Source organism: Schistocerca gregaria, chromosome 8 (genome assembly GCF_023897955.1).
Source record: "Schistocerca gregaria isolate iqSchGreg1 chromosome 8, iqSchGreg1.2, whole genome shotgun sequence".
In the NCBI taxonomy this organism is placed as follows: domain Eukaryota; kingdom Metazoa; phylum Arthropoda; class Insecta; order Orthoptera; family Acrididae; genus Schistocerca; species Schistocerca gregaria.
The window spans coordinates 364,991,110-365,017,307 of record NC_064927.1 but is presented as its reverse complement, the minus strand read 5'-3'; the positions used below and the strand labels follow the sequence as shown (position 1 = coordinate 365,017,307).

The 26,198-nt window shown below is 43.6% G+C and overlaps 1 non-coding gene across 1 annotated transcript; it reads left to right on the top strand.

Moving 5' to 3' along the window:
* The first annotated feature begins 2,438 nt into the window (after positions 1–2,438).
* Trnas-cga (transfer RNA serine (anticodon CGA)) lies at positions 2,439–2,515 on the top strand. The gene has a single exon. It is a non-coding gene; the product is annotated as a tRNA-Ser (tRNA).
* Positions 2,516–26,198: the final 23,683 nt, after the last annotated feature.

Below are 26,198 nucleotides of genomic sequence, written 5' to 3'. Positions count from 1 at the left end.
CGTGTGGCACAGTTCTCGGTGTACATGCGTAGTCAAAACACCATAATGACTTTACCATACTCTCCTGGTGACCAAACTCTCCGAAGTTCAACCCAAAAGAAAATCTGTGGGACCTCCTCGATCAGGCTGTTCTCGCCACGGGTCACCAACCGAGAAACGTAGAGCAGCTGGCCACGGCTCTGGAGTCCACATTGCTCCACATCCCTGTCAGTACCATCCAGAACCTCATTGCCTCTGTTCCTAAACGTCCCGCAGCGGCCCGCGCTGCAAAAGGTGTTCATTCAGGCTTCTGACAGTGGGTCGCATTAATGTGAGTAGACGGTGTATTATCCCTACCACATATAAGATAGCGAGGTATAGTTTAACCCATAGTATGTAGAATCTGTTGTGCCGATGTTCTTCATTCCATATCTAGGTCCTATACAGATTACTGTAAACGCATTTCAACATTGTCGGTGATTAAGTGTTGCTCTTCAATCTAAATCTTCATGATTAGTATAGTGTGAATAGTCCCGTCTTTTAAGATAGCAACAGCCGTGTTCACAGGACTGCACGCACATATTCACCGTCTAACAACCAGGCAACCTATCGGACTTCGATTAGGTCGCCAAATCACCCGATCTCAGTACCACAAAATATGTCTGCAGCTGTTAGTAACACCGGGTAACATGTAAAAATCTTCGTCCCCTCATTTCGGTAGCTCTGTGGGATCTAATCATCAATGAATGGCTTCTGCTAGATATAACACATCTGAAGAAAACTTGCTGACCCTCTTCCTCCCCGAAATGAAGCCATTACCGGGGTTAAAATGTCTTCATCAGATGTTATAGTAATGCCTCATGAGGGTGATATTCTAATTTCCCAAAGAGCAGAGAGAAGAGGATGGACTATTCTGATAGTGGCAAAAGTCATGAGACACGTCTTAATATCGTGTCGGACCTCCATGCCTGAGGTAATGCAGGAACTCTAAGTAGCAGGGACTCAAGTCGTTGGAAGTTCCCTGTAGAAATACTGAGGCATATTGCCTCTAAAGCCGTCCATAAGTGCACAAGTTTTTCCGATGCAGGGTTGTGTGGACGAACAGACCTCTAGATTATTTCCCATAAACACTGTATGGGTTTCTTGTCGGGCTTTCAGGATAGCTAGATCATTCCATCGAACTGTCGAGGTCCAAATGGTTCAAATGGATCTGAGCAGTATGGGACTTAACATCTGAGGTCATCAGTCCCCTACAACTTAGAACTACTTAAACCTAACCAACCTATGGACATCACACACATCCATGCCCGAGGCAGGATTCGAACCTGCGACCGTAGCGGTCGCGCGGTTCCAGACTGAAGCGCCTAGAACCGCTCTGTCACCGAATTGTCAAGAATCTTCTTCAAACTAATCGCGAACAGTTGTGGGCCGGTGACATGACACCGTTGTTTGTGATCATCAACTCATGAAAAGCTGCAGATGATGTCCAGTAGCCGAACAAAACCCTTCTCAGTCAATGATCGGTCTAGTTGGACCAGAGGATCCGGTCTGTTCCACGTAAACACAGCTCACACCATTATGGAGCCACCACCAGCTTGCACAGCGCCTTGTTGACAACTTCGGCCCTGGCTTCGTGACTACTGCGTCACGCTTGAACCCTACCATCGGCTCTTAGCAGCTGAAACCGGGACCTGCCTGACCAAGCTACGGTATTCTGGTCGTCTAGGGTGCAACTGATATAGTCACGAGCCTAGGAGAGGCGCTGTAGGCAACGTCGTGCTGTTAGAAAAGGCATTCGCGTTGATCGTCTGCTGTCAAACCCCTTTAACGCCAAATTTAGCCGCACTCTCCTAACGGATACGATCGTCGTACGTCCCACATTGATTTCTACGCTTATTTTACGCAGTGTAGATCGTCTGCTAGGACAGATGTGCGGAGAGATGTGCGATTGGTAGCAGACTTTTTCAGTCAATGCGAGAGCCTGACTCTCAAAATGTCGAGAGTCTACGTTCCAATCAACAAACATGTTGCTTCCTCCAACCTCGCATTACGATCACGAAGGAAAAATTGGAGAATTCTGGCGTATATGTAAGACTACTGACAATCTTTCTCGTCGCGCGTCATTGGTGACACGCGTGTGGAACAGAAAGGCCAAGGAGTGGGTTTACGGGTTTACTGGCCCACTATGTACCTTCTACCAGCCACTGTAAACTGGGTTCGTGGAGTACAGATGTAGCTTTCGAGTTTTCAATCCACGAAGTTTCACATCAGAGCACACTCCGCTGCAGAATGAAAATCTCATTCTGGAAACGTCCCCTAGGCTGTGGCTAAGGCATGTCTCCGAAATATCCTTTCTTTGAGTGCTAGTCCTGCAAGGTTCACAGGAGAGCTTCTGTAAAGTTTGGAAAATAGGAGACGAGGTACTGGCGGAAGTAAAGCTGTGAGGGGGCGTGAGTCTTGCTTGGGTAGCTCAGTTGGTAGAGCACTTGCCCGCGAAAGGCAAAGGTCCCGAGTTCGAGTCTCGGTCCGGCACGCAGTTTTAATCTCCCAGGAAGTTTCACTTCAGCGCACACTTCGCTGCAGAGTGAAAATCTCATTCTGGCACGAAGATAGTTACTGTCTCTAACATAAAGTTTTTTAAATTTCCTTCAGTTTTTGTTATTTTCTTTCTCGCATTCAAATTATATTGTGTAGAGAAACTTCCCTTTTACAGGATGATCTTGGTGGGACCGCCCTTTTGCAGTTATGATCCTTGTGGCCAGCTTAGCTGCACCGTGTGTCTACCGTAATGCAACATACACAAGAAGAACGAGCCGGTGTATCGCGAGTCTAGTTACTGTATCATCTGAATTGCGTTTTGACATGTCTCTTGCCAGACTTACGTCCAAACAGCTCTGAAAGCGCTGAACCACGTCTAGGGTAATCGCCATGATACTGCTGGTTAGAAAATGTGGTAGCAACGGCAGCGTTGTCGCAGTTTCTCACACTGTGAGACACGTGTGCCGGCCCTGACTGAGTCGAAGACATCTCCAATGCTGTGCAGTAGTTATTCCAGTGTGTGGGGATTATTTAAATAAAACTTGACGCTTCAGAATGCGTTCCATGTAAAAATAACACGAGAGAGTTCAGGCGATGTTGCAGGTCAGGAGATTTTGTTGCCTCGCCACAGACACTAGATGATCTCTAGTCCAAGTTGCATGTCTTGTTACATCATCTTGCTGATAATGTCCATATAATTCCAAGAGTGTCCTGATTTCTGATTACCTTTTTGCCGTTAAAACAACGTTGTTACGGAATGCCGAAAACATTTTTGGGGCCAGATTAATTTTGGCGACCCTCTGTAACCGCCTGTCTTTGATGCCGGTAGCCGAGATAAAACGCTTGTGGGTCACACCTTTGATGGGAGCAGAGTACAGTGTCAGCCGGTCAGTCAACCGTGGCTGCAAAGGAGACCAGCCAGTCTCCAAAGGAAGCGTGGAGTTTGACTCGCTGTCGGCACCGATGTCGCTAAACGAAAAACACTAGTTCAGATTTGACGAGAAGCAATAGTCCGAAGCCTTACCGAAGGAGTATTTCCAATACTCACGCAGGGGAATTTGAGAAACTGATGGAAAACTTAATTTCGGTGGGCGGAAAGGTATATGATGCTCGCATCTTCAAGATCCAGTTTCTATATTACTGCTCTGTCCTTACTCGAGATAGCCAGTATAGCGTAGGATTTTGATAGTGCTTTCGGGATGGGGACTGTGCAGACATGGACATACACTCCTGGAAATGGAAAAAAGAACACATTGACAACGGTGTGTCAGACCCACCATACTTGCTCCGGACACTGCGAGAGGGCTGTACAAGCAATGATCACACGCACGGCACCGCGGACACAACAGGAACCGCGGTGTAGGCCGTCGAATGGCGCTAGCTGCGCAGCATTTGTGCACCGCCGCCGTCAGTGTCAGCCAGTTTGCCGTGGCATACGGAGCTCCATCGCAGTCTTCAACACTGGTAGCATGCCGCGACAGCGTGGACGTGAACCGTATGTGCAGTTGACGGACTTTGAGCGAGGGCGTATAGTGGGCATGCGGGAGGCCGGGTGGACGTACCGCCGAATTGCTCAACACGTGGGGCGTGAGGTCTGCACAGTACATCGATGTTGTCGCCAGTGGTCGGCGGAAGGTGCACGTGCCCGTCGACCTGGGACCGGACCGCAGCGACGCACGGATGCACGCCAAGACCGTAGGATCCTACGCAGTGCCGTAGGGGACCGAACTGCCACTTCCCAGCAAATTAGGGACACTGTTGCTCCTGGGGTATCGGCGAGGACCATTCGCAACCGTCTCCATGAAGCTGGGCTACGGTCCCGCACACCGTTAGGCCGTCTTCCGCTCACGCCCCAACATCGTGCAGCCCGCCTCCAGGCGTGAATGGAGGGACGAATGGAGACGTGTCGTCTTCAGCGATGAGAGTCGCTTCTGCCTTGGTGCCAATGATGGTCGTATGCGTGTTTGGCGCCGTGCAGGTGAGCGCCACAATCAGGACTGCATACGACCGAGGCACACAGGGCCAACACCCGGCATCATGGTGTGGGGAGCGATCTCCTACACTGGCCGTACACCTCTGGTGATCGTCGAGGGGACACTGAATAGTGCACGGTACATCCAAACCGTCATCGAACCCATCGTTCTACCATTCCTAGACCGGCAAGGGAACTTGCTGTTCCAACAGGACAATGCACGTCCGCATGTATCCCGTGCTACCCAACGTGCTCTAGAAGGTGTAAGTCAACTACCCTGGCCAGCAAGATCTCCGGATCTGTCCCCCATTGAGCATGTTTGGGAGTGGATGAAGCGTCGTCTCACGCGGTCTGCACGTCCAGCACGAACGCTGGTCAAACTGAGGCGCCAGGTGGAAATGGCATGGCAAGCCGTTCCACAGGACTACATCCAGCATCTCTACGATCGTCTCCATGGGAGAATAGCGGCCTGCATTGCTGCGAAAGGTGTATATACTCTGTACTAGTACCGACATTGTGCATGCTCTGTTGCCTGTGTCTATGTGCCTGTGGTTCTGTCAGTGTGATCATGTGATGTATCTGAACCCAGGAATGTGTCGATAAAGTTTCCCCCTCCTGGGACAATGAATTCACGGTGTTCTTATTTCAATTTCCAAGAGTGTAGTTTAACAACTAATTCATTGAGTATAAAATCTTGACAGCAGGACAATCACGTTTAAACAGTACTTTGTAGCCCAATATACTTCTTGAAAGAGGGCTGAAACCAGAGAACAATAAGTGCCTTCAACACAACGAAACAAAATTAGTAATTACAATATACGGTCATTAGCCACAGAAAGGTAAAAGACAATAACTGCAGCTCTACATGGAGATACAAATAGCCCCGGAAGGCCACCGATGGCGGACCATGCATGTCAGCAATGCTCTGTGTAGCTAAACATTCTGTCTAAGGACAGCACTTCCCGCAGAAAGCGCCTCCCTTACCTTGCCAGTTTGCCGTCCTGGTGGAGTCCTAGGGATGGATTGCACTGGAATATGCTATGCTCGTGTTGTGAGAGTGCTCGTTGGCCTGAAGTATCACTCTCATCTTAAATTAACCATGGGACACTTAAGATCACCTACACAGCACGCAGCTAAACATTGTGAAACGTCCCCTTAGAAAAATTATACACGACTGTGGTTAAACTGACACACAATATTTTTAGCGCAACGCAATCTGATTTTCAATAATCCCTACAAAAGAATGGCCCTGACTAACATTAACCTATACCTTTCACAAATCACTTACCTCACAAAAAATCTTCGTTACTCGAACTACTGCAATACAGCGAGCGACACTACTGCCAGCTAAATAAAAGATTCAAACTACGGAAGGCACTAACTACTGACAGGTATAGTTAGCAAATGAAAGATTTTAATAGAGAACAAACAATGTATTCACCTTAATAGTCATAATATATATGGTAGTTCATGACATCCAGTCTTACAAACTACAAAACTCCGCCATCTCTCTCCCCACGTCCACCACTGCTGGCGGCTCACCTCCAACTGCGCAATGCTATGTGCTGTTCACATCCAGCTGCCGCTGCCCAACGCTACAATGGCGAATATTACAACAATGCCAACCAGCCACAGACTGCACACGGCACAGCCAGTAATTTTTATACAGAGCGCTACGTGGTGGCGGCGTTACCAATAAAAAAACCTAAACAGCCTACTTACAATTGGTCTACAACTATTTCCAACTAGTCACTACCACAAGCTGAGCACCAAAGTAAGAGGTAACTCATACTCGTTGCTCCGTTCTTAAATTTACTTCACAACTTACAAAAGTACATTCTGCTATATGCACTTCGAAAACGTGCTTTTCTCGTCCTTGAATACAATCCAATGTTTTTCATGCAGCTGGTTGTCTACATTAACATCTTATGCAACACGTAAGAGATTACGCTTACACAGGAAAAGAAAACCAATACTGCACAGCTTCACTATTGATGATAAATTACTGGAAGCGGTAACTACCGTAAAATATCCAGAGCGATCTGAATCTTGCGTCGGTTCTTGGTAGAACATCGTTTTCATTTATTGTCCAGAGTGACCCTATGTGGAATGACCACATAAGGCAAATAGTAAGAAAAGCAGATGCCAGACAGAGATTCACAGGAAGAATCTTCAGGAAGTTAACTCATCCACCAAGGAATTGGCTTACAAGGCGCTTGTTCGACAGACTCTTGACAACTGTTCATCAACCTGGGATTGGAGTGATAGAAGAGAGAGAGAGAAGAAAAATCAAAGACCGGCTGGTTTCGTCACGGGATCGTTCGATCGGTGTAAGAGCCTTACACAGATGCTCAACAAACTACAGTGGCAGACGTTGGAAGACAGCCTTGAGCATCACTGAGAAGATTGCTATTGCAGTTTCGAGAGGGCTCTTTCTGGGAAGGGTCGTACAACATATTACTTCTTCCCACATAAATCTCGCGAAAAGACCAAGACGAGAAAATACAGAGGGTTATCGATAAACATTTTCGCACGCACCATTCGCGAATGAAACAGGAAAGGGGGTATGATTTAGTGGTACCAGAAGTACCCTCTGCCGCACACCGTTACTAGGCTTGTAGAGTATGATGTAGATGTATTGCTGAAAGACTAGCATGGTCTACGGCCCCAGTTCCAGGTTTTCATATCTAACGGCTTCCACAAGAAACAAAAACTCTATTTTCAATATTTCATGTAATTTTTGTCCGAATTTAAATATTTAAAATATTCTAATGATCTCCTCACTAAGACGTGTAATCTTATTTCAATACATTAACACAATAAGCCAAGAATTATAATTGTAAACTGACTGTATGTCTTCAGGCAGCGAACACAGGGTGCGCAAGTTCCTCACACTGTATTAGTCCAGTATTTGAGAATCAGAGCACTGATCAACTTCCAACAAACATTAGCCTAAACATTATTTCAAACCTTTTCTAAATTTTTTCCCCTACGTGCTTAATGTCAAATATTTAACACATTGCCTCATTTATGAGAAGCTGTTTCTTGGGATAGGTAAAGGCCGGCCATTTTCAGTTTTTCTAATATTGTGGTGAATGAGGACTAGATTTTCACGCGATTTCAAATTGAACCCAGTGCTGGGTTGTTACTGTAACCCATCAAACTTCCGTCTCATTATTAATTACAGAGAAATTTACAACGAAGCTAAAACAAAAATTGAAGAATTTTGCCCCATTTGAGACAAACATGGACAGAAATGGTTGACTACGTAAATAGCCCTTTGTAATATTGTTATATTGTAGCCAAATTACCTAACGCAATATTGAACTGAAATATCTCATAAATTTGAACACAATACCGAAAAATACTTGTACAGAAATATTTCTTTCTTCTTCATGAAAGAATTCCTCGCTACATAGTAAATACTCTACTTTGTTAGGTGCTCTGATTCTTCATTGAAGTCCCAGGCTCTTGTTCTTTTTCTTTTACGGATACTTCATCGCCAAATAGTAAGTTCATACTTATATCTGTGGTACTGTGAGAAATCTGAATCTGTTTCTAAAGAATAATGAAGTCTCTGTTTGTTTTCGTCCTTTTTCGACAATGATATAATAAATCTAGCTTGCATCGTTTTCAGTCAATAGCACGCTACTTTCTTTCTTTGACACGTCTTTCCTACTCGGTAGCAATCTTTTCTTTACCCGTGTATTATTCTTCCACTCGTTCATTATTGGTTGTCGTCGTTAGCAGCAACGATTTGAAAGCTTTGCAAGAAATTTTCCGATAAATATTTATTTTAAACAGCGGAATTATATGCTCAGGTGAGATAATCTTACGCACTGTCTCTTGAATGTCATCTTTTTCAGAGGTTATTTCTGAAGAATTGTGACACTGTTGGAGCTCCGGGGATTTACCCGAAAGCACCTGCGAAGATTTACACCATTTCGCCATTTTCTGAGAAATGCACCATTGTTGATTTTGGGGACCAACTGGAATAACGACTTCAACAAGAAAGTGAAGTTTCACTGCAGTAGTGTCAACGATAATTAGTTGATTCTTCTTCCAAACCCTAAATTGCTTGATGTCCAAGGAAAACATCAGAAAAGTGACATGTAAACAACAAAAAAAAAAAAAAAACCTACCTCATTTTCTTACCACTGGAGCAAACTGCCGCGACAAACTTTAACGGAACTGTAAGTTAGAGTAAAACAAACCTGTCAAATGGTGATAAAGTCCTGAATCGATGGCAGTCAATTCAAAAACTCTGTGCGGGTTTTTTCCCCACGCGGGACGTTACCTCATCTACCATACACGGTAGTTTCAGTTCTTAAGGAATCGGTGGCAGCAGGTTTACTGGCTTATTTATTTACGAGGGATTGCTGAAAAGTAATACCCTCGGATTTTTTCTTCTGTCCTTAATATCAGCTGCTGTGTTACACGTCATTCACTTCAGTCCGTTGGCTTTCCCGCTTCGCTGATGCAATTTGCAACCCTCTGCTAATGAAGGGCACCGAATTGTAGCCTGTAAAGTAGCGGTATACTACTTAACTATGTCGGTGCGTGAGAAAGAGCCTGCTGTAATCGAGTTTCGAATTCGAAGACTTCGTTCTCACATGGACCGGCCTCTCCTTCAGTATGAAACATTAGACCACAGACAAGCGCTACGACATCTGCAGCAATTCGACGCTTTGGGTTGACAGCCACTGATCACCGTCCATACAGCCCGAATTGGCCCCATCCCATTTTCATCTGCTTCCAAGAGTTGAACACCTTCGAAGACTTCACTTTAATAGTGATGAAGCGTTGCAAGCAGAGGTGAGGTTATGACTGCGCCAACAACGTCAACTAGACTAGTGACGATGTCAACAAACTGGTCTCCCGTTGGGAGAACGTCGCCTGAGTGACTATACTAAGAGATGAATAAGGATACGTCAAGAACAAATATGTAGAATGTTGATAAAGTTGACACAGTTTCAGAGTCTTTACTGGTCACATGCAGACATGATTTTATTCATAGAGACTGAAGCGGCGCCTGAAAATTTATACCAAGGCCTGGAATAGAACCCAGATTCCTGCTTACTAGGTAGGTGCGTTAGTTATTAAGCCATGCCCCCTTGGCACAGTGGTCTACACAACTCCACTGATTACCCTAGCACGTCTCCCTCTTCGATTGAAATTATCATTCTCACCCAGTCTACTTTAAATTCCCCCTTACACACAAACAGAATTGTCGACAAAAAATGGGGATCCAGCATGGAACCCTGGAGCAGGTAGTTATACAAATGAAACGATACAGTTTCAGAGATACTGAGAGGCTATTCCAGAACATGGAGAGCCTCGGTAACTCTGTTCGTGTGTAAGGGGGAATTTAGAGTGGGGCGGTAGTGAGGATTTGGATCGACGAGAGAGGCGTGATGGGATGTTTTTGTGGCTAACGCACCTGCCTAGTAAACAGAAGAATCCGATTAGATTCCCGGTCTTGCTACAAATTTTCACTCGCTGCTTCAGCCTATATACATTAAATCGTGTGTGTGTGTGTGTGTGTGTGTGTGTGTGTGTGTGTGTGTGTGTGTGTGTGTGTGAGAGAGAGAGAGAGAGAGAGAGAGAGAGACCAGTAAAGTCTCCGAAACTGTGCCAACTTTATTAACATTCTACATCTTTGTTCTTGACGTCTCCTTATTTATTTCTCAGTATAGTCGCCCAGGCCATGAACATATTTCTTCCAACGGGAGATCAGTTTGTTGATACATCGTAGACTGTTTGCGTTGTTGACGGAGCCACAACCTCACTCCTGCTTGCAGCGCTTCATCACTAAACACGATGGTCTATTGAACGTGACTACGCCAAATATCTCACGAAATAAGTCAAATGAAGAACTACAATGAACGAAACTTGTCTAGCTTGAAGGGGGAAAGCAGATGGCGCTATGGTTGGCCCGCTAGATGGCACTGCCACAGGTCAAACGGATATCAACTGCGTTTTTTAAAGATAGGAACCCCAGTTTTTATTACATATTCGTGTAGAACGTAAAGAAATATGAATGTTTTTGTTGGACAACTTTTTTCGCTTTGTGATAGATGGCACTGTAATAGTCATAAACATATGGCTCACAATTTTAGACGAACAGTTGTAACAGGTAGGTTTTTTAAATTAAAATACAGAACGTAGGTACGTTTGAACATTTTATATCGGTTGTTCCAATGTGATACATGTACCTTTGTGAACTTATCATTTCTGAGAACGCATGCTGTTACAGCGTGATTACCTGTAAATACCCCATTAATGCAATAAATGCTCAAAATGATGTCCGTCAACCTCAATGCATTTGGCAATACGTGTAACGATAATCCTCTCAAAAGCGAGTAGTTCGCCTTCCGTAATGTTCGCACATGCATTGACAATGCGCTGACGCATGTCGTCAAGCGTTGTCGGTGGATTACGATAGCAAATATCCTTCAAATTTCCCCACAGAAAGAAATCCGGGGACGTCAGATCCGGTGAACGTGCGGGCCATGGTATGGCTCTTCGTCGACCAGTTCACCTGTCATAAAATATGCTGTTCAATACCGCTTCAACCGCACGCGAACTTTGTGTCGACATCCATCATGTTGGAAGTACATCGTCATTCTGTCATGCAGCGAAACATCTTGTAGTAACATCGGTAGGACATTACGTAGGAAAAAAATCTGTCATCGTCCCGTAATTTCTCTTGTGCCCAGTGCCAGAACTGTACACGACGTTCAAAGTCGTCGCCATGCAATTCCAGGTGCATAGAAATATGGTACGGGTGCAATCAATGTTGATGCAGCATTCTCAACACCGACGTTTTTGAGATTCCCGATTCTCGCGCTATTTGTCTGCTACTAATGTGCGGATTAGCAGTGCAGCAGCTGAAACACCTCCTTGGGCATCATCATTTGTTGCAGGTCGTGGTTGACGTTTCACATGTGTCTGAACACTTCCTGTTTCCTTAAATAACTTAACTATCCGGCGAACGGTCCTGACACTTGGATGATGTCGTCCAAGATACGGAGTTGGACATTTTGATCACAATAGCCATACATCAACACGATATCGACCTTTACCGCAATTGGTAAACGGTCCATTTTAACACGGGTAATGTATCACGAAGCAAATACTATCCGCACTGGCGGAATGTTACGTGACACCACGTACTTATACGTTTGTGACTATTACAGCGCCATCTATCACAAAGTGAAAAAAGTGGTCCAACTAAAACATTCATATTTCATTACGTACTACACGAATATGTAATAAAAATGGGGGTTCCTATTTTTTAAAAAACGCAGTTGATATCCGTTTGACCTATGACAGCGCCATCTAGCGGGCTAACCATAACGCCATCTGGTTTTCCCCTTCAAGCTAGAAGAGTTTCGTTCTTTGCTGGTTTTACGTATGATGCTTATTTCGTGAGATACTTGGCCTGGTCGCTATCAATGGACCCTGTATAAGTGAAGTACTCTAAGGTGTTCATATTTGTATGAGACCAGTAACGTCTCTGAAATTTTCATTTGTATAAGTACCTGCACCCAGGTTTCAGGCTTGATCCCCCATTTGTGTCCGATGCTGGAGTGCTATTCCAGAACATAGAAAATCTCGTCAGTTCTTTTGTTGTGTAAGGGGAAATTTAGAGTGGGGCATCAGTGAAAATATGGATCAGGGAGGGTGTGTGCTAAGGCAATCCATGCAGTTGTGTGAAGCGCTGTGCCAAGGTGCCTTAGTGGCTAACTCAGCTGCCTAGAACGCAGGAGATCCGCCTTTGCCTCCCGGCCTTGACACAAATTTTCACTCGCCGCTTCAGTCTGTTCACGTAAGTTAACAAAATGTTAGTTTTACTTAAAATCTTTGAGTTTTCCCATTAAGAATTCGGAAGCATTACTTTTCGTCACACTCTCATATTTACTCGTTCGGTATTTACAAAGGCAATGTTCTTATCGCTCTGTTCTAAATTACTATATTCTTTAAAATATTCTTATCCTATACGATATTTCACATATTCTTTAGCCAATCTGTGGCTGAGTCAGATAGTTTGTGTATGTCCTTCAGTTCACCCTCACAGCCAGATTTCGCTACACACACATTCAGGATCCTCCGACAGCCCCATTTATTCATCAGTTGTTTACACCTACCACCACTCGTTCTGGCACGATTCGAAGTTTTCGACAATATTCTTGAGAGGTTGAATGCTTTGAGCTTCTTGGGGTTCGTCTACCAAATTACGGTTTTTATGTTCCCTTTTTTTCTGTTCATAGTTCTTTCCAACGTGTCTTTGAGTTGATGGCTTGCAGTTCTCCTCAGATTTTCTACAGGGGCGACCTTGATTTAACTTTGTAAGTGATAGACCTTGGTGTATAGGAAGCTAAGGACTATCTAAGATTTTTATGTAAGCTCTTCCGGCTAACTGTGACCGCCTAATTTCAAGAGTTCTGTGTTAGGTACAACGGGGAGCTTCTCACAGGGGATGGCCTTGATATTCCAGATACTATCCGCATTGTCTCCTCCTGTAGAACGTCCGCTGTAGCCACGTGTGCATTCCCCGATTCCCTCCCCCCCCTTCCCCCTCCCCTACTGGGTACAGTGTTTCAGACAGCCTTCGCCGAAGTCCTCAATGTGCTCACTCCACAATCACAAGTCGTTCCAACCAGTTTCTACAGAATAATATGATCGACTTTAATTCGTGTTTTGTATCTTCCAAATGTGAGCTATACGTTTTCGATCTAATGTCACTATGATTATCGTCATACCCGAGACGTTGGTCATTGGTAGAGCTGTCGTTTTCTGTTTGTTTGCCTCGTTTACTAGTAATATACTATTCTGGAAAAGAAAATAGTTTTCCACTATGGGCAGAAATACGAAAAATAAACAAAAAGCTAGGCTGAGAACAAAATCGTAAGACGTCGAGAATCGTTGGAATTTTATCGTACGCAAACAAAACCTGCGATATACAGCCCTTTGAACGATCACGTTCAGAAGTAGTCTAGATATGTTGTTCCATTTGTCTTCCGAAGCTGCAATATAGTTCAAGGTGAAGCCGTTCTTTGGAGTAAACGCGTTCTAGAGAGAACATTCCAGGCAAGCTCAGTCAACCTCAGATATGACAAACATGCCGGGACTGCAAGCATTCCGCAGTGTCTCAGTAACCCGGTGATTTGTATGGTTAATGCCTTTGTTGTTTTGCGAGGAAACCCCAGTCTGAATCCTCATGCCATAAGTTGCTGGACCTCGTTCTAGGAGGAAAATTACGTATTTTCGATTGACTGCCACTTTGTGTAGGGGCATCAAGGCAAAAACATTTGCTGTTATCCGTTCTTATAAAAAGTAAATATAAGCTTATCACGGTCATTGCTCTCTACACTATGGGAAAGTGAATATATATTCGTGGTAAAAGACACCGATATTACAATGTTGTTACAGTTTCATCTATGCTTCGCACTTAATTGTATGTGGCGGATCCCCTTTGTTTTCACTCTTATTTCCCCCCTTTCCCAAATGGTGAGTGGGAAGATCGACTGTAACTTTCCTTCTCAGCGTCCGTACGTAACATACGTAAATCTATCAGAACAGAGACTGGTTGTAGCGTGGACACTCCCGAGTACATTGAAATGTCTCTGTTGGATTCCTTTCATGTTAATTCCTTAAATCTGTTGTCATTTATGGCATAAATTCCTCTTCTAAATTTACTGTGGTGTTTCTATCTGGGAGGAGACTGAACAGTGAAACGTGTTACTTTTACACATAAACAAGAACGATCTGTCACACCACTACACTTTAAAACACAGTTCATATGTAATTCATGTCACACAGTCTCATATGGAACCTGCATCCTCTTTCTTTTATATACTGTATATGATAAGATACTGCCACCCACCTACCCTTCTGTGTGAGACGATGAATGAGCAAATGTATTTCTAGTTGCATGCTTGATGGTAGCAGACAAGCCTGTCTGCTAGAGAACAGTAGGACCAACGTCGGAACAGGTAGCTACGCTTTCTAAAAGCAGAGAGGTTTCTATACTTAGTATGGTTCTGTCCGTCCCTTGTCATGTTGGTATAGGAAGCTGCCCCTCTGGTCACTTCCGTTTTGTATACGGAAGCACCCTTGGTAGGAGCGCAGGTCAGTCTGTCCGCGGCAAGCGTCTGAAGTGGTAAGATCTCCGGCTAAGCGCGTGTCTGCTAAGTCCGTAGGACAATGGATTTCTTAAGTTCAGCCTAACTGAAAAGTTAATCACCTTTATTTCAGGTTTGGATCTAAAATATCTTATGTTATCTTAAATTGCAACGCAGTGAAATTCGAGTGTGAAGTTTAGAATAACTTCCAGTAGTTGCTTTGTCACTACTTTGTGAGTAGAGTGGAACCACGTGTTGAGGATTCGTAACTCTAAGATCTATCTTAAATGCGAATGTGTGTGAGATTATAACGTCTCGTCTTGACAATATTTTCCAATATAGCAACTTTTCTTTATGTTCAACCCACGTGGGGTGTACTTTGTGATACCAATACCACGTGCTTATACAATTGTTTGACCCATCAGGTTAATAGTAAGACGATAGTAACCCGGTTGAGGTTGTTCTTTTGTAAATTGCATTTCGATGTAATTTATTTTAATTATCAAAATTATTGTGGAGTTACGCTCTTTGTGTAAACAAAGCTGACCATGTGTAGCTTGTGGTGTAATCATCAAAGCAGCCCTCAGCTATTCTTTTCGGGAAGTTTTCACAGAGACTTAATATGAATTTAGTTTACCAGTGTGTGGTAATTTCATGACGGACAGGATTGCGCTACGAACGTAACTTCTTTGGGTGAAATTTGAATCGGTTGGTTGTGCTTAATTTCCTCTTGGATATGTTTCAACTTCCTTCGTGTGTTATTTTATGAAGGCAGAGTTGTATGTAGTCTCCCAATCTTGGCTCCCTATTTGATGTGTTCCGTAAGATTACAAACTTACATTTTCACAATCCTAAATAAGGCACCAGTTTAGTTATGAATCAAGTTTGATATGCTGAAATTTTAACGGAACAATGGTCAATGTTAAAATAAATGTCCAAATATAAACTCATTTATTTCTTTTTATTTAAATTGTCTTTATATATATATATATATATATATATATATATATATATATATATATATATATATCACCGGTTATAGTAAGATGAGTACTAAAAGATTATAATTAATGTAAGTGTGGTTGGGAATTTGGTAAGCTACACTGGATACCTGGTGAAACAGTTGCGCAGTAATGCAAGGTTAACTTCCTCAGATAGCTCACAGCTTTTAACCCACTTTTATGGTCTTGAATATCAGCACCGCTTTCAGAACAAATTAATGCAACAACATTACAACATGTAATGAGACTTTGCGCTCTACGAAGGTGCAGAGAGTCATTTAACATCCTGGATCCGAAAGCAGCACACAGCAAAGAGTCGTCATGGCGCATCTATGAAGATACTGTAGCCGAAGCTTCCAGGATGGGTAAAGAAGACTTCACCAGACATTGTCGTACTATGGCATGCTACGGATAGTCTAAGAGCAGATGATCAATATAAGTGAATAGAACCGTCGGCTATGCGACCACTTTCGGTGGTGCTCTCAACCATCATCTGGCCCCTTCTGCGATGCATCTGTTTTACTTCGCTGCTGTCATCTTCATGAGATTGCTGCTTGGCCCTATCTTCCGTGAATCTGAGGTTTTTCCTATTACCTGACATGGCACATCAATTTTTGGTACATTCATTTCAAATAAGTAACACCTAGATCATCAAAACGACCATAATGATATTTTCACTCTGCAGCGGAGGTGCGCTGATATGAAACTTCCTGGCAGATTAAAACTGTGCCGGACCGAGACTCGAACTCGGGACATTTGCCTTTGACGGGCAAGTGCTCTACCAACCGAGCTACCCAAAGACGACTTACCACCCGGCCTCACAGCTTCAATTCTGCCAGTGTTTCATATCAGCGCACACTCCGCTGCAGTGTGAAAATCTCATTCTGGAAACATCCCCCAGCTGTGGCTAAGTCATGTCTCCGCAGTATCCTTTCTTTCAGGAGTACTAGTTCTGCAAGGTTCGCTGGAGAGCTTCTGTACAGTTTGGAAGGTAGGAGACGAGGTACTGGCAGAATTGAAGCTGTGAGTCGTGCTTGGGTAGCTCAGTTGGTAGAGCACTTGCCCGCGAAAGGCAAAGGTCCCTAGTTCTAGTCTCGGTCAGGCAGACAGTTTTAATCCGCCAGCAAGTTTGAAAACGACCATGTACAACAATATTCCTGGGTGTGTGTTCCCACCCCTCACCATGTGAGGTTACATCAAACATTGGAAAACTTGATCGGTGTGATGGTGCAGGTGTTATGATTTGGGAGGCATAATGTTGAATGACATCCAAATCTTTGAACACTGTACAGTTAACTGTCAGTTTAATTGTGACACTGTACTCCTTCCTCATGGGTGTCATTTCATGGGCGCATTTCTCTTTTCAAGGGTATATTCGGTACCGACCTCATTTTACTTGACAAGGCGCGAACCACATCGAACAGCACAGGTGGAGGAGCCCTTGGAACGAAAGGATTTTCGGCGAATGGACTAGTCTGCCGGTTCCAGATTTAAATCCCATCGCGCACGTGTGATTGTGTTCCTGGAGACGTTTTGCAGCGACGACCATCCAGCTACTGTCAACCGTACTGATGGAAGAATGAAACTCCCCATTGCAATAACTTCATACCAACCTCTACATCTACATACATACTCCGCAATCCACCATACGATGCATGGCGGAGGGTACCTCGTACCACAACTAGCATCTTCTCTCCCTGTTCCACTCCCAAACAGGACGAGGGAACAATGACTGCCTATATGCCTCTGTACGAGCCCTAATCTCTCTTATCTTTGTGGTCTTTACGCGAAATGTAAGTTGGTGGTAGTAAAATTGTACTGTAGTCAGCTTCAAATGCTGGTTCTCTAAATTTCCTCAGTTGCGACTCACGAAAAGAACGCCTCCTTTCCTCCAGAGACTCACACCCGCGTTCCTGAAGAATTTCCGTAACACTCGCGTGATGATCAAACCTACCAGTAACAAATCTAGCAGACCGCCTCTGAATTGCTTCTATGTCCTCTCTCAACCCGATCCCAAACGCTTGAGCAGTGCTCAAGAATAGGTCGTATTAGTGTTTTATAAGCACATCTCCTTTACAGACGAACCATATCTACCCAAAATTCTACCAATGAACCGAAGACAACTATCCACCTTCCCCACAACTACCATTGCATGCTCGTCCCGCTTCATATCGCCCTGCAATGTTATGCCCAAATATTTAATCGACGTGACTGTGTCAAGCGCTACTAATGGAGTATTCAAACATCACAGGATTCTTTTTTCCTATTCATCTGCATTAATATACATTTATCTATATTTAAAGTTAGCTGCTATTCTGTACACCAATCACAAATCCTGTCCAAGTCATCTTGTATCCTCTTACAGTCACTCAACGACGACACCTTCCCGTACACCACAGCATCATCAGCAAACAGCCGTACATTGCTATCCACCCTATCCAAAGATCATTTATGTAGATAGAAAACAACAGCGGACCTACCACAATTCCCTGCGGAACTCCAGATGGCACCCTCACCTCCGATAAACACTCACCATCAAGGACAATGTGGAAGCACGCATTGTAGGCCGTGGCGATCTCACATCCTACACTGAGGCGCCAGAGAAACTGGTCCAGGCATGCGTATTCAAATACAGAGATATGTAAACAAGCAGAATACTGCGCTGCGGTCGGCAATGCCTTTATAAGAAAAGAAGTGTCTGGCGCAGTTGTTAGATCGGTTACTGCTGCTACGATGGCAGGTTATCAAGATTCAAGTGAGTTTGAAAGTGGTGTTATAATCGGCACACGAGCGATGGGTCACAGTATCTCCGAGGTAGCGACCATTTCACGAGTGCACCGTGAATATCAGGAATCCAGGAAAACATTAAATATCCGACATCGCTGCGGCCGGAAAAAGATCCTACAAGAACGGGACCAACGACGACTGAAGAAAGTAGTTTAACGTGACAGAAGTCCAACCCTTCCGCAGACTGCTGCAGATTTCAATGCTGGGACATCAAGAGTCAGCATGCGAACCATTCAACGAAACATGGATGGATACGGGCTTTCGGAGCCGAAGGCCCAATCGTGTACCCTTGATGACTGCACGACACAAAACTGTACACCTCATCTGGGCCTGACAACACCGACATTGGACTGTTGATGACTGGAAGCATGTTGCCTGGTCGAGAGAGTCTCGTTTCAAATTGTTTCTAGTGGATGGACGTGTAAGGGTACGGAGACAACCTCATGAATCCAAGGACACTGCATGTCAGCAGGGGATTGTTCAAGACGGAGGCTCTGTAATAGGGTGGGGCTCTTGCAGTTTTTGATGTGGGACCCATTATACGTCTAAATACGACTCTGACAGGTGACACGCACGCATGCAAGCACCCTCTCTGATCTGCACCCACCGGCCGTTGTGACCGAGCGGTTCTAAGCGCTTCAGTCCGGAACCACACTGCTGCTACGGTCGCAGGTTCGAATTCTGCCTCGGGCATGGTAGTGTGTGATGTCCTTAGGTTAGTTAGGTTTAACTTGTTCTAAGTCTAGGGGCCTGATGATCTCAGATGTTAAGTCCCATAGTGTTTAGAGCCATTTGAACCATTTGAACCTTCTTTCATTCATGTTCATTGGGCAATTCCAGCAGGACAAAGTGACACCCCACACGTCCAGAATTGCTTCACAGTAGCTCCAGGAACACTCTTCTGAGCTTAAGTACTTCCGATGGCCACCAAACTTCCCAACGTGAACATTATTGAGCATACCTGGGATGCCTTGCAACTTGCTGTGCAGAAGAGATCTCCACCCCTCGTACTCTTACGGATTTATGGACAGCCCTGCAGGGTTCATGGTGTCAGTTCCCTCCATCACTACTTCAGAAAGAAGTCGAGTGCATGCCATGTCGTGTTGCGGCACTTCTGCGTGCTAGTGGGTTCACTATACGATTTTAAGCAGGTGTACCAGCTTCTATGGCTCTTCAGTGTCTTAAAAACGATGTATCACTGTTTTTAATGTCCAGTGGACCAGCATCAATCGTGATCGACTTCAGTATCATCATTGTCTTTCAATAATACGGCCATTTGTTTGTCTCATTGTGTATTTCTTCGTTACCTTCTGTACTGTACTGCAACAGTTTTTTCTTTGTATTATCTAAGCTTCATTGAGCTCTGTCACAAGGTAGTGACACATCATTCGTAAGTTAATTTCGTCTTTAAGTTTCGCACACCAGTGTGTGTGTGTGTGTTACACAGAGAAAAAATAAATATTCTAGACAGTAATGACATATCAGTAACTGAATATTTTATGCAAATATGAGCTGGATGTATGATGTAACCCACAGACCAACAAATTAAATACAAAATATGCTAAGAGGTTGGAAGTAGTTCTTCTTTGTTTATGTGTCAATTTTTTATGTGTAGGGAAGGTCACTATGCATGTAACCTACTGTAGACAGCATCGAGTACGGAATGTACCCCGGCCCCGAAGATTCCACGTTAGCAGAGACTCATAAAAACAGCGTTGCCACGCTTCTTTATGGTTGCTGAAGTCGCAGATTTCCCGTCGCGCTCGGCAGTGTTACATCTGTTGTTTGTATTATCGTACAGATTCATTACTACAAATTCAAGTGAATTCTGTAATGAATAAGAGGCTTGTATTCAGATTCCAGCAGGGGAAAAGTGTCCCTCGCACCGCTATGTGAATATTACATAATGACTTTCGACAAATCACGTTCTTCCCTAACAAATGCCAAGCATTATATCAGTCTCCTAGATTCAATATTGACTTTGGTGGGGGTTGTGGTGGGGGGAGGGGGCGTCTTCAATAATTCCCCTCATCTGACTTGCATTACAGCGGAGACGCCATGCCTTGCTATTGATTTCCTGTTTACGTCTACCTTCAGCTATCGAGGTTTCCGCGCTTCTGCTTACATAACTTTGATACGCAACGCAGTGTAAACGAAGGAAACAGAAAATAAACAGTTTCTTGTTGATGATATGCCGGAGAACTTCTGTTACATTATCCTCTACCCACAGATCAGGACAGAATTTGTACTAAGCTAGGCCTATCTGTCATTACATCTTTCTATACTTCTAAAGAACAAGAGAGAACGTTTCCGTTACATGCCTCCAGAGGACAAGGAGCCTGTCGCAAGAGTGCCTGTCTAGCATGCTTGAGTGTGTGTAGGACAAATTTGTGCACGCGTCAGGACCGCACAAGCATCTTGATACTTGATCGAATTTCGATTGCATATGCTTGTGCAAGCATTCAAGCGTCTGCATGATTGAGCGTATGTACCAAGATAGGGAGTCAGCTTTGCTGAGTAATTTGATTTCATTTAATTTTTGTTCGGTCCTGTAAAAATGACATTCTCTATAAAGGTCGTAGTGTAATGTAGGACAAGTCAAGGGAAGAACGGAGAGAATATTACATGGAGTAAAGAAGAAGAAAAAAAGGGACCTTCCAACGCGTATCTACCGCAACTACTTAATATCTGAATAGTGTTTTCGTTTCTTTAGTCGCTCTTTACTCCATATATCACCTTTCATTTATTTCGTACAAAGGCCAAACGCCTGCCAAAGCCAGTGCACCGTCGTCTGAGGTCGACGTTTTCTGGTAAACAAACAGATGCTTGTACAAGCAACTTGAGCCGTGCGGGGGCTCGAAGGATATGTGTGCAGTTACGTGTGTGGCTGCGTTTAAGTAAACCTGAAATCAACACCAAGGCAGTTTCGATACTGTTTTAATACACATTCTCCTACTGCGGGCATTTCCACGGGTTTCATTTCACTTGAAGTTTGACAGATTCAGCCTGTTACTGGAAAGTCTGCGATCTAACGTACAATCGGAATCAAGATGGAAACTGATTTTTTTCTCTATCAAAAATAATGGCGGGAAAACATTACGTAGCAGCGCAAAAATTTTGGGACCAAGTAGGCATGGCATGCAAGAACACGAAATGGCAGTTACTTTGTTATTACGAAGTACGCTGCAATGCATGCATGTCTGAAGGAATATTGCATCTTAATTCTTAATAACACAGGCTCTGCTATTTCGTATTTATTCGTAGTACCAGGTGGTAGCCTTTAAATCGGCCGCGGTCCGGTAGTATACGTCGGACCTGCGTGTCACCACTATCAATGATTGCAGACCGAGCGCCGCCACACGGCAGGTCTAGAGAGACTTCCTAGCACTCGCCCCAGTTGTACAACCGACTTTGCTAGCGATGGTTCGCTGCCTACTTACGTTCTCATTTGCCGAGAAGATAGTTTAGTATAGCCTTCAGCTACGTCATTTGCTACGACCTAGCAAGGAGCCATTATCAGTTACTATTGATATTATGAACTATGTACCGTCAAGAGCGACGTTCATCATTAATGGATTAAAGTTAAGTATTCCACCAGCTACGTCCGTTGTTTCTAAATTCTAATATCCTTGTTCTGTTCCAGACCTCACGCCAGCCTGGGTGAGCTAAATCGCCTTCCTTTCGGCCTACTAACACGGTATTGGCTCTCCTGCCAACCACAAAACCAGGTCCTCGACTTCCAATAAACGTTCTTCCTGGACGGGTAAATAGTTAGCGTATGAGTGCAAAAGGACGAAGACATATGGAAGTTTGCGTATGGCCATGAATCGTGCACGGTTAAGGCGACCGTTCGCGTAAAGTGGGAAATCCATGGTCGACTCCCTTCAAAATGCTTCAAATGGCTCTAAGCACTATGGGACTTAACATCAGTCCCCTAGACTTAGAACTACTTAAACCTAACTAACGTAAGGACATCACACACACCCATGCCCGAGGCAGGATTCGAACCTGCGACCGCAGCAGCCGCGTGGTTCCGGACTGAAGCGCCTAGAACCGCTCGACCACAGAGGCCGGCGGTCGAGTCCCTGTCCGGCATAAATTTTCGTTGTCATTCTAATATACAGCTCAAGATAGTTCATATTCGCAACTGCGAGTACATTTACTGAATACAAGAACTTTACAGCCGTAGGCTGGAATTTAACCACTGTCAGCAGGCCAAACCACAAGTAGTTAAGGTAACAGTAATGAACTTGTCCCAACTACAGTGTTGTGTTAATGATGTTACACTTATGTACACAAAAGGAAGGAAGGAAGGAAGGAAATGGGAAAACAGCCCAGGAAGGCTCAGAGTGAGGTGATCCAGTAGTTAAACAGCTTGGATCGCATTTAAGAGAAATGTAGTTCGTACAACCGTCCGAATATACCAACATTGGTTTCCAATCACTTCAGGCGAATGCCGAGAATATTTCTTTAAGATGTTATAATGAATCACTCTCCTGCAACATTAGCTTTTTTGTAGATATAACCAATACCATGTATACTATCGGTTCCTGCATAGGTTAAAATTATATCAGCTGTTTCATCAAAAGAATTCATATGATTTTGTGTACGATGTATTTTATTTCAGGCTAAAATGTGTAAAAAAGAATTTGATATGTTACAACTGTTATACACTAAAAGTTGAAATTATTCTCCTTTATAAATATTTGAAATTACTAAATTTCTGGTATACTAAAATTCGTATTATTAATTATACAATCTAACTCTAATAATTAACTTTATTTCTGAATTTATTCATAAAATAATGATATAATTTGGTGAATATTCTTCTTCGGTGAAGAAAGTTTGTAAACTCTTTTGCTTTTTAAATTCTTTGGAGTAATGTGAGTACCACAGAATGTATGTAGTGGTGAGCATGTCTCTGACGGAAGTACACGTTTCTAAGTTTGTCACCAACACTGTAATTATTGATTTTTTTTATGTGGAATATGTTAAAACGATGTGATTTTGAAACATGTGACAAAGAATAAAATTAAAGAACAATACAGACAAATCGTCATGAGTTGTTTAGTCATCAAAAACCTACAAAATCGAAATTTCAGCTGCAAGAATGTACCCCTAGACAACATTTTGAGCCATCGACAACAACAACGAGATAATTAAGATAAGTAGAAAGTTATCCTTTTGTATATCTTAAGCCTCTCGAAGCTTTCAAAATTTGTATAAAGACAGAATTTTAATAGTGATGTGTGCGAGGGTAAGACTACAATGTCCACGGATGGTTTCCAGCCTCACCTTGTCCAATCCATTCTTATGCTCCGTATCTAATCGTTTCTTCCTTTTCCCCCTTTGAAGGTCGACCGATCAGTATCGTCAGTGTGGTCCTCACAGCAGGATACATCTGGATTTTAAATGAATGTATTTATGGATAAGTCGTGCTCAAGAGTGTAAGGCACCAATTCTACTTTCCAGTCCGGCCGAATTTGGCTGACGAGAACTGTTTCTGTCACCGAGAATCCAGCCTTCTTATTGTCTCATAAAACATCAGCGAGATGTGGAGAACTCAGTCAGGGATAGTGAGTCTCACAAATCGGAGACTGTAGCAAGCGTTATTTTGATGGGATTCCTCTTACGCTTCCCAGTTTATATTGCAGTCGCTAAAACAAAATTGTTCTGTTGGACTTTTCCGGTAGAAAGATGACGCAAAACGGACTAGCAATGAATTCTGACAAGAAGGTGTATCTACATGTACGTACGTCCTCCGCAAGGAACCATACGGTGAGACCCTGTGGTTTCTTTGTACCACGACTAGTCATTTCCTTTCCTGTTCACCGCGGAGATGGAGGGACGAAAAAATCTACCTATATGCTTCCATACGAATCCTGATTTCTCTTATCTTCGAATGGCTCTGAGCACTATGCAACTTAATTTCTTATGTCATCAGTCGCCTAGAACTTAGAACTAATTGAACCTAACTAACCTAAGGACATCACACACATCCATGCCCGAGGCAGGATTCGAACCTGCGACCATTGCGGTCGCCCGGCTCCAGACTGCAACGCCTAGAACCGCACGGCCACTCTGGCCGGCTGTCTTATCTTCGTGGCCCTTCGTGGGACGTATAATTTGCTGGTGGCAAGGGCATTTTTCTGCCTTCTGTCGCGGATGTCGGTCCCCTTCACTTTCTCAAGTGTTGTGCAAAAATAGCTCCTTTTGTTCTCCATGGGAGTTTCCGAGTGTTGATCAGATCAACCAGTAACAAATGTAGCAGCAGATAAAATTCAGTTCTACTCATACAGTTTCACAACATATTGAATTAGGTTTCCCAAACAATGAGATACAACGTGTAAAAGTGTTAAGTTTCCGGGTTGCAGGTAGACCACGAACCGTAAAGGTAAACCCACTGGCTAGAGTTATTGACACGTCTTGGTTCAGCTATGTCTACAGTACACATGATTATTATAGATGATTTAAAAGTGAAAAATAAAAGTACTTTATTCTGTATATTTCCACTCACTAACGAGTTTTGGAATCATTTTCTGGTGAAGTTCAACTTACAGGAACAGTATTTTCATCATACAAAAGCGTGTTATAAGAATTACATTTGTTATTAATTCCAAAATAGTCGTTCCGAAAGTAATGCTTCCAATTTTTTTGTAGTTTCTCTGGATGTCAGTCAGATGTCGTTGGTGTAGTGCTGTAAGTAGGCTGTTTAGGTTTTCTTATTGGTAACGCCACATAGCGCTCTGTATGAAAAATCACTGGCTGTACTGTGCGCAGTCTGTGGCTAGTTTGCATTGTTGTCTGCCATTGTAGTGTCGGGCAGCGGCAGCTGGATGCTAACAGCGCGTAGCGTTGCGCAGTTGGAGGTGAGCCGCCAGCGGTGGTGGACGTGGGGAGAGAGATGGCGGAGTTTTGAAATTTGTAAGAATTGGTGTCATGAACTGACATATCTATTATGACTATAAAGTTTGAATCTTTTAGTTAGCTCGCAGTAGTGGCGCTCGATGTATTGCAGTAGCTTGAGTAACGAAGATTTTTGTGAGGTAAGTGATTTGTGAAACGTATAGGTTAATGTTAGTCAGGGCCATTCTTTCGTAGGGATTTTGTGGAAGTCAGATTGCGTTGCGCTAAAAACTATTGTGTGTCAGTTTAAGCACAGTCGTGTGTATAATTTTTCTAAGGGGCGTTTCATATTTTATGGACTGTGAGAAAACTTTAACTTTTGACCAACATTGTATCAATAAGTGTGTGCATTTGATTTCTTTGTTATTGTAATTATAATTATGAAAAAAATTTTCAAATCTGTGTTGGCCACTGCCCAAAACAATTTGTAAATTTTTTTGTGGGGAGCATGGGGGCCATATAAGTAGGCTGTTTAGGTTTTCTTATTGGTAACGCCACATAGCGCTCAGTATGAAAAATCACTGGCTGTACTGTGCGCAGTCTGTGGCTAGTTTGCATTGTTGTCTGCCATTGTAGTGTCGGGCAGCGGCAGCTGGATGCTAACAGCGCGTAGCGTTGCGCAGTTGGAGGTGAGCCGCCAGCGGTGGTGGACGTGGGGAGAGAGATGGCGGAGTTTTGAAATTTGTAAGAATTGGTGTAATGAACTGACATATCTATTATGACTATAAAGTTTGAATCTTTTAGTTAGCTGGCAGTATTGGTGCTCGATGTATTGCAGTAGCTTGAGTAACGAAGATTTTTGTGAGGTAAGTGATTTGTGAAACGTATAGGTTAATGTTAGTCAGGGCCATTCTTTCGTAGGGATTTTTGGAAGTCAGATTGCGTTGC